This window comes from Eretmochelys imbricata, chromosome 8 (assembly GCF_965152235.1).
Source record: "Eretmochelys imbricata isolate rEreImb1 chromosome 8, rEreImb1.hap1, whole genome shotgun sequence".
Classification (NCBI taxonomy): domain Eukaryota; kingdom Metazoa; phylum Chordata; order Testudines; family Cheloniidae; genus Eretmochelys; species Eretmochelys imbricata.
In genome coordinates this window covers 92,266,881-92,276,878 of record NC_135579.1, presented here as the reverse complement: position 1 = coordinate 92,276,878, position 9,998 = coordinate 92,266,881, and positions in this window count along the sequence as shown.

Genomic DNA, 9,998 nt, shown 5'->3' with positions numbered 1-9,998 from the left:
GGGAGGTGTTCCGTGGAAACACGTTGTGAGGAAGAGCCATAGCTGCAGCACGTCCCATGTGTGGAAGCATTAGGCCTTAAGACAGGAGCTTTGCAGACTGTGTGATACCCCGGGATTGCCTCTAGGTGGCGCGCTGACCGTCTCACTCCATGTCAAGGGATGACTCGGGGGAGCACAGTCAAATGCCTTGCACACAAGCCAACTACTCAGAATAATACAGAAATCCTTAGTTACCACTCTTGATTTTCGGAAATAGATAGAAAAATCCCAGCCTTTGGGGTCTCCGGCTGGTCGGGGGCGGGGGTGTTTGTTTTTTTAAAGAGGAAGAAAGTTTTAACTTCAAGCCATATTAACTGAAGTCACCCCCCGCTTGCTGAAGACACATTAGCCGGCAAGCTCACTAGTTTCCACGGGACTCCCCCAGGCAGCTTCCCTGTGTGGGGCTGGGGAGAGGGGCCTGGGGTATTGCCCAGATGAAGTAAACAGCGTATGGGGCCCGGCAATAGCCTTTACCACTTTTCTTTTGCGGAATGAGGGTGAGGGGGCACCAAGACCTACGCAAAGGGAGAGAGGGGATCAGCTCCACGTGGAGGGGGAAGGAGGCCGATGAATGGACAGTGCGGGATGCCTGCGTCTCCCCTGGCTCCTGTGGCCGCCTTAGCCCGCTCCAGCCCCCAGGCACCTCCCCAGGACCGAAAAGAAATCTGGAGCCCCCGAACTCTTCTCCGCGGGCTCACTCCCTTTGAAAGCCTGCGGCCAGCGGGAGTTTTGCCGGGTCGCTCCTCCCCGCTCGGAATGGGGCCGTTCTCACCCTGCGTCGGACGGCCCTTTGCGGGCCGCGGTGCCCCTTGCTGCGGCAAGCCGGTGGCCGGGATCCCCTCTGCAGACCTGCCAGGCTCGGCGCACAGAGCACTCGCCGCCAGCGCCGGGGACCCGCAGCGCTGGCTTTGCCGCCTGCCGAGCCGGGGGCGCGCTGCTGAAGGCTCTGTCCCGCGACTGCCTTTGTGTGGGAAAGAGCCCAGCAAAGGTGCAACCCCGTTCACGCTGAGCGCCAGGGCCGGGCCTCCCGCATGTCGGTCGCTTGAAAGCAACGGGGATTGTGGCCATTACCGTAAGCGGGAGCTCGACCGGGCCTTTCAGTTACGCTGCTTAAAGGATTAATCCCCACAACGTTGTTACGTTATATTAGCAAAATATCCTTGTCATCTAAAGCTATTTATCTGTCAGCCTCCCCAATGTGTATCATTATTTTATGGTTTTAATTACATGATGTAGGTTGAATATATTTTGCACGTGGTATTTAAACCATTAAAGGCACCCTTATTAAAAGTACTGGGCTAAACTCTGCCAAACCTTGTAAGAACACGTTAAAATATTAGAACAGTGAACACCAGCTGTCTTTTAACTCACCGTTAACTTTTTCAAGAAAGCCAGTGGCAGGGCGCTTCAACTTTGTTTTGTTCTGCGGCCTAATGGAAGTCTGGGGGCTAAGGGGCTGAACCTTAGTTCTTTCCTATGATCCCACTTTTTAAATCGAATTAGACAGTGAATTTGTGTGGGGGGGTGGAGGGTGAGAAAACCTGGATTTGTGCTGGAAATGGCCTAACCTGACGATTACTTTAGATAAGCTATTACCAGCAGGACAGTGGGGTGGGAGGAGGTATTGTTTCATATTCTCTGTGTATATATAAAGTCTGCTGCAGTTTCCACGGTATGCATCTGATGAAGTGAGCTGTAGCTCACGAAAGCTCATGCTCAAATAAATTGGTTAGTCTCTAAGGTGCCACAAGTACTCCTTTTCTTTTTACAGTAATGTATGAAACCCATTGGTATGTCCTTTGAGGTAAGTCCTCCTGTATCATTTGAATCATTACATGCAGATTACAGACCTCATGTTGCTGTCTACTCCGGTAAAACTTCCTTTGACTTCTCTGCAGTTTGGCCTCAGGATCAGACCCTGTGCACTGTGATAAGCAGTCAGTATGCAGCAGTTTCCCAGTCCCTCAGGAGTGGTGCTGGGTAATAGTTTGCACTTTAAAAAAATGCACCCTAGGTTAGTTTCATTTCACCAGCCAAAAGACAGGGAGTGACTCTCTCATAATAGACCTGCTGTCGGATATTGTGAGTATTTTGTGCCAAAATATAGAAGGTGAACTTTTAACATTCACAAACCGTGTGTATAGTTGCAAGTCACTCTGGCCTGGAACTAATGATCCATAAACACACACATTTCATGACAGGGGAAAGTAAAAATAGCTAGTAACTCTGTGGCCTAGCAATGAAATCAAAGTGTGTCTCAATATTTCCTAGAAAGGATTCCTGACCAAGAACTAACAGGCCACTGTAAAACAAAAAGGACCTTTGAATAAAATCACCTAAACTGAAATGATTGGTTGTGGCTTTTCAGTGAACAGTTTGTCACATGTGGTAAACTGCAGATAGGGATGAACTAGGATTGATTCAATATCACCAGCGACAGGGGCAGAGGCCCAATCCTGCACGAATGCCAGCCAAAGGAAGTGTATGGAGGAGGTCTCTAATCTCTGCAAAGGCAGCGGGGCCTGATCCTGCCTTGAATGAGGTCAGGGGGCCTTGTAGGAGCTGGCCCCCGAGCTGTATAGATTGAATAACTTGTTATGATTAAATCTGCTTGACATTTTTTGTCCTGACCCGTAAGGCAAAGCAATGGCCAGCGTAGGTGGGGGTCAGTGCTGGGCGCCCCGGAGGTGCGTCTGCCCCTTGCCAGGCTTGCCCACGGCTTCTCTGTCCTGGAGAGGGGGCTGTGCGGAAGGGACGGGGCTGAAGACCCTGGATGTGACGATCGCCGCGGCGCTGTTAATGGGCTGAAGTTCCAACCCGCCCGTAAAGATAACAGACGCCATAAAGTTACTAATCGGAGCCCCGAGCAGTGAAATGATAATTGCTCATAAAGTCCTCCTTTGGCCCAAGGATACAAGTGACTTCAGCGCCTCTGTACGACTCCAACTAAACGGGTTGGGGCTTTTTATGCTTAAATTATTGACATGAAACAGACCGGGGGGGGGACGGGACGACGACACGGAGAGCCATTCAGATCTGGCCAGCCTCAAGCCAGGGTGAACCGGAGTCTCTTGTGGTGGCTCTCCCCGCCCCGCCCCCCAGGACTGGGGGACAGAGGCCGGTTCTGCCGCCCTTGCTCGGGAGCGGAGCGCCCTGCAGGATCCAGGCCGTGTCTCGTGTGTGCCTTGCAACACCGAAACTCCCGAAAGTTTCATTCTCCTGCGCTTGGGTGAATCAGGCGCCCCCAACCCCCAGCCATTGTCATCAGCGCTCTGGTCTGGCACAGCTGGAACCTGACCCGTCCCTTGCTACGCGGCTTGGCCGGCTGGCTCCTTGCAGCGAGGGCCAGTGACTGGCCGGCTTTGCTGGACGTGATAACAGGTCCAGATCTTCAGTCCTGCCCCCTCCCTCCCGTTTTCAGGGCGGACTCTTCCCGGGCCCCATCCTGCTCTCCCCGAAGGCTTTAATGGCAGCAGGATCGGGCCCTGGCGGGGCTAGAGACGCCTGTTGGAGTCAGGGTAGATCTCGCTCCAGGGCGTGCCAGGAGTGCCACCTCCCGGCTGCGGGAGAAGCGCCCTAGGCTGGAGGGCGCTGTTTAAAAGGCCCCGCAGTCCTTGCCGCAGTGGGGGGGTCTGGCTCCTAGAGGGTTTACGGGATACATTGGAAACCCCCTGGACGCTGGTTATGACCCACGAGTGTGCGGCAAGGGGCTTTGCCCCCCAACTCGGGCTGCTCAGCTACCCTGGGTTTTTCCGGGCAGCAGGAGCTGAGCCTGGTTTCTAGTGGGAATTGGAAATGGTCCCTGGGTTTTTGTAGGAGGCTAGTCTGGATATAGGACGTCCTAGGAGAGATTATTCTTAGGGGAAGTGTCAGCTTTGCCTCCCACAAGAGCACCAGGAGCAGGAGCCAGGCAATGGGCAGCCCTCCTCTGCGTTCACTCTTGCTTGTCTGCGCTCCTGGGGGAGAGCAAAATCCCTCTTAAACCCACCCTGGGCACCTCAGCGCTCCTGTGGGCGGACAAGCTCGCCTAAGCCCGCCTGCCAAGTTTGCCTTACTGTGTTGGTTTTATTATTTTAAGTTCTCCGAGGATCCTTGTGTCGTGAGCCAGGTAAGTCAGTGGAGAGAACAGGTTCTAGCTCTAGGCCTCATCACCCTCACCTTCAACCAAAATCAAAAGCCAAATGGTGAAACCCTCTCTTCTCGGTGGGTTGGGCGGGGGGCAGAGATTTCTTTTATGACCCTGCTTCCCCCACTCTGAGTCGCCTGCTGACTTGGAGTCAACTCCGACTCCTGTTAATCTTTCTTCCCTCCCCCCCCCCTCCTTTAAGGGGGGAGAGCATACATGATTTTTTTCCTCAGTAGTATTGATATATATTCGCTCACCTCCTTTCTAACTGACTTACATTACTTGCAGCCTCACACCCTCTACAAAACAGCCCCGGCTTTGATTTGTGCTAATGACAGGGATGCTGTGATGTGGTTTCATTTCAATAGTGCTTGCAGCAGTTGAAAATTTCCTGCAGTCTTGGTGGGACTGTTTTTTGTTTGTTTGGTTGGCTGGTTTTTTTTGGCATGGTTGGAAACTTGATCTTCACCTTCAGTTTTATATTGCTAAAGGGTCTAGTGGCTGAAGGGTACTAACCCTGCCAGCTGAGGCTCACTAACCTGAGGGATTTCAGCACCAGCCTTGCCAACTGTAGTGTGAAATACCTACATCCTGGAGAGAGAGGTATTTCTACAAAGAAAAAAAACCAGAGCTTTATTGCATACACTGTTGTAAATACTGGACTAGTAATGTAGCTTTCTTTTACCTTCTTCATTTTTTTTTTAACTCTACATTTTCTCTGTGAGGTGGTACCATTTTCCCAGCTGAAGGCCAGAGGTAACAGTTTACATAGAGGTTTAATATTACAGCGACAAGATGTCTGTAGTCTTTAGAGCCATGGTGTGATGGGACACAATGCCAACTTTCGCTTAGTGTACCAAGTTTGGAGCCCAGTAAGTTTTTTAAATGACAAATTAGGTTTAAAGCTATGTTAACATTTTTTAACTTTTAAGGAGTGAAACTAAATCTGAAGATTTGATTTGTGATGGGGCACTTGTTCCCTCTTGTCTCTCACTAACAAGCTTTGAATAGGAGAAAATGTTTGCATCCCACTACTCCATACAGTGTGCTAGTCCCTTTGGGTGTTTATATATAAACCCCCATTTTAACATAGGTATTTGTTATACCTATATCAGTTGTGTGTAAACATTATAAAGTAGAATGTGTGTGTGTGGTTATCTTACCATACAGGGAGTTTCAAAAGTGTCTTTGTGACTTAGGAAAACAAGTATCATTGACTTTCAATTAAACCTGTGGTTCTAAAGCCACTTTTGAAACTCCCACCCATAATGTGTGTGTATATTTCTAACTTCGATCGACATAAGAGAACAAAATGGCACTCCGTTCACATCACTAATCCACCGCTATGGGTCACAATAGTAAGAATGGACCTAGTAGACCTTGGAAGGAAATACTACGATTTATTGGGTCTCTACGGCTTATAGCAATGCTACAAACACTTTTCAGCATGTCTTTCACTACCATTAAAATGCATCTAGAATTAACATGCAAACTGCATTAGTTGGGCTAAATGCCTAACTTGAACATGTGAAAACATTCTGCGTTCAGTCTTCCACTCGGTCCGGAGGTAACTCACCAGCCCTACCTCGGTAGGAGTGGAGCCCCTGTGCCGTGTTCCGTTTCACACCGGCCTCAGATCATTGTAATACCTCGTCACCAGAGGGCGGGTGACACGACGGAAGCGCGGATTACAAATGTCCTTGCTTTTATCGATTCTAACTCCCCGTCTGGACGTTACCTGAAGGGCTTTGTGTTAATTGCAGGGATTTACAGCCAGTTAATAAATCAAGAATAGTAACATACATAATATAAATGCTGTGCAAAACCACGCTGGCAGGTTTGAGAGTAGCAGCCGTGTTAGTCTGTATTCGCAAAAAGAAAAGGAGGATTTGTGGCACCTTAGAGACTAACCAATTTATTTGAGCATGAGCTTTCCTGAGCTACAGCTCACTTCATCGGATGCAGGCTTTGCAGAAAGACTCAACAGCTCTTATTAGAGGCAGCTAGCTCTGGTTGTTTTGTTTTTTTTTTAATGCATCTATTAAGGCAGACTAAAAATATATAAATTTGACAAGTATCCGTCTCTACTGTAGAATTGGTTGGGAGCCATAATATATATATTTAGTGTGTGTGTCCTGAAAGACACTATAGATATAGCTATATACATATACGTCTTTCAGGAGCCCTCTAGCGCATTTTGATCACAACCCAAGACCCTTTAAAGAAAGTTTAGCAATTCATTCTTGGCATACGAGATTATAAAGCAGGCTGCCTTTCGCCTCTCTTACGTGCAGATGCCTCCCTGGTCTCTCTTCCCCACCAGACGTTCTCCAAAGAAACCTCAACGGCAGCGTGTCCGGCGTGTGGATATTTTGAAAGCCACGTTTCGTCGGAACTCAGTCCTAGTGCGTGTCTTTTGGAAACGGTGTGAGAGCGAGCAAAGGAGAGCGTGTTTTGCTTCCCAGTGACCAGATTCCCATGGAGTCTGCGTTAACGTCAGTTTCACCCTCTCCTACGTGCTTGTCTCACCGTCTAGTTTTGTTCAGACTTTATTTTCTTCCACGCTGCATTACAGAGCGTTTGTCCACGCTAGGGGGGAAAGAGCCTCTTTTTTTTGTCTTTTATTTCCCACTTCCCTCTATTCAACAATCCGGATTTTTCTTTCTTTCTCTCTCTCTCTCTCTCGCTGTGTTTGGCTCAGATCTGGCCACAAATATCTTATCTCTCTCTCTGTGTGTGTCTGTATGTGTGTGTGTCACTGAGTGATGTAAAGTGGCATAATTGAGAGCTGGGGCTGGAGCAGTGAATGATTCGCCGTGATAAATCAGCTTGGCTGTCTTCAGTACTGTACTGCCATTATTCATCTCAATGCGTGTTGGTTTATACGATGGACGTAGACTGCGGCAAAAAAAAAAAAAAAATCACAACACCACCACGATGCAGCTGCTAACCTCTGCATCAACAGCAGCAGCGGCTGGTGGAGGACGGGGTACAGCACGGATTGATTATTCCCCCCCCCCCCCCGCAAGCTCAGTGCGGCGCAGCAATTCGAAATGAATTGACTGTAGAACGATCACTGGATGAATGTGGATTCGGCTCTACCTCCGGCTCGTTTTGTTTGTTTTGGGGGGTTTCTCACGACCTTTTTTTCGCCCCCCCCCCTTCCTTTTTCTGTACCTTAAATGAAAATGGCTACCACTGACTTCATGAATAATTGGGAAGGCAGACTTGGCAGGTTATGAGACTATGATTTTTTTTTAAACACCATTTTATTCCCCCCCCCCTTCTCCACCGATTAATGAGAGTACAAGAGAGGGGGAAGCGGCGGAGTGTGTGTGTAACATACAACGCTTGTTTTTTTCGTAGTGATCATTTTTATTCTGGCTCTTTGTGCCTTTACTCGGAGGAGTTAAAACCATCCCTGCCGCGAAATCAATTGTCGAATAAAAATTGTGATGTGTACAGTGTCTAGCACCATGGTCAATGTCTGTTGTATGCTGCTGTTATTTCCAGCGATGCAGATGCTAGGGCGGCTACTGCAGTCCGAGGGTTTACCTCCCGTATGTGCAAATAAAAGCCAACGGTTCTGGGTACTTACTTTTCTTAAGATTGAGGATTGACTAGCTAATAAAAGAAGTATACGATTTGTCTGGGGCGGTGGAACGGGGTAACAATGACTCATGTTCCGTTTTGTATTGATTGTGTCTGAATATTAAAGTGACATATACAAGGATTCTGGAAGATATAGGTCCTGGTGTATACGGGACAAACAAGAAAGTGGAAAAAAAATCTCGAAAAATACCTTCCATTCATAAAAATGTCAGAGTGTTTATACATGCCTCTATTTCTGTCTCTGACTAAACAGCTAATATAGTATTGCCAGCTTCAAATGATAATTGCAATGTCGGCAGAGACCTAATAATACAGTAGCAGATATAATTTTAAACCACACCTCACGGTTTACTGTGATATAACTTTCCCAAAGTTTATTTGTGGCATTAGGAGAGTTTAAGTGCAGAACAAATTGCAAATGAGCAGCTCTGTTTCGATACTAGAGTTTCTACAGTTAGGGACAATCCAAATCTGAAGAGGATTAAAAAAATACATCTGTAGGGAAATGCTTATTTCCTGCCAAGGGGGGTGGGGAATCTGCAGGCAGAGCTTTCCATGTTCTAAATGGAAAATTATATTATGTTTGATTTATGCAAACTGGGTAAACTGAAATTCTAACAATACACCTGTTTCATAAGATGTGAACAGAGCTTTAGAAAAAGCTACATTTCAGAAAAAAAAAAGTTCACTGCATTTACACAGAATAACTGGGTCCCCTGTTGTGATGTGTGTTTGTATACAGGAGTACAAACAGAACCAAAAACAAATGAACAAAACCAGGATTCATTTGTCCCTTTATAATCACATTTCAGTGTGTTTGTATTGTGTCTCATTGCTAATAGTGTTAGCACTGCAATTGTCCCAACTTGATATGGAAGTTAACACCCCTTTAAGATGAATAGAAGAAATTCTCTCCTTTTTTAGTGCTATTTCAGCCTGTTTCCAGAAGGTAAGTACATCATGGATTACAACAGCTCTACAACCACAAACTTACTTTTTTCAGAAGAAATCTTATATTCAGCAAAATAAAGCAACATGTGCAGAAAGATCCTACCTTACCCCATGTTGCCCATAACTAGGGATCTAGATTGCCAATACTCATAATGCAGCAGGTCTCAGAATTACAGTATGAAGACTTGAAAAATGTCCTGATGCTGAAGCTAATGCATTTATTAGCTGTTATACAAAACCTTTCGACTTTCTGAACAGCGAAGCAGGAGGCAAAACAAACAAACAAACAAAAAAACCCGCTAGTTAAACTTGATCATATAGTTTACTTGTTTAGAAAACCTAGAAAATGCTTCAGCTGGAGCACATGCTGACAGAAGCCCTAGCTCCTATACACACAAAAAGCAGCAAGTAAACATTTCAATTTAATAATCAAAGCTGAAGATCAGTATTAACATTTTAATCACAAGCGCTTCTTTGGTTAAAATGTTTTAAAATAAAAAGTGGATTTTGTCAAACTCGAGACATAGAAAAGTTTCTGTCTTCCCTCGAGTGAATTCTACAACTTGCATATTTTCACATTTAGGGGAGATTTAATTTGGGCTTGAAGGAGTATATAACAGAGAAAAATACAGAAGGATATTGACAAAACTTTTGTGCTCTTAGATTTTTAAGTTCTCTTTACATCCTAGGAAAGTGATCAGCTTTCCACTGACACACATTCTTACCCCTTATTTGGACATTTACCTCATATGATGGATTACACTATTTTGATAAATAAAGGCCTCATACATTCTCTAGTTCTTGGAGTGATTTGCAGACAGACATCATTCAACATACACAGTACAAGAAACAATAATACTGAAAGGTCAGACGTTAGCATGCCGAGATTCTTCATGCCCAATCACCGTCCCCCATGCACAAAGTTAGGAGAGATTTTGCCTGAAAAGTAGAGTGCTCGTATTTTACAGACTTATTTGTAATAAAGAAATATACAAGGAACAAACATAGTACTTAAACAGATCACTAATTATTGCAGTTTGAGAAATATCATCTGACTCGTCTTAATTTTAAACTTTGTTGCTCACAAAGAAAAAAAGTTCAACATTGGACAATAGAGGAAAGCATTCTACGTGTGGTATCAAAGCAAGTTGTGAGGAGTCTTTCATTATACTCCCCATTTTCTCTAAGTCATAACTTTTCTATAAAGTATACTGCAGTTGCTGAGTGTTAATCTTATTCCACTATATTCAATTAACATCTTCTAAACCAT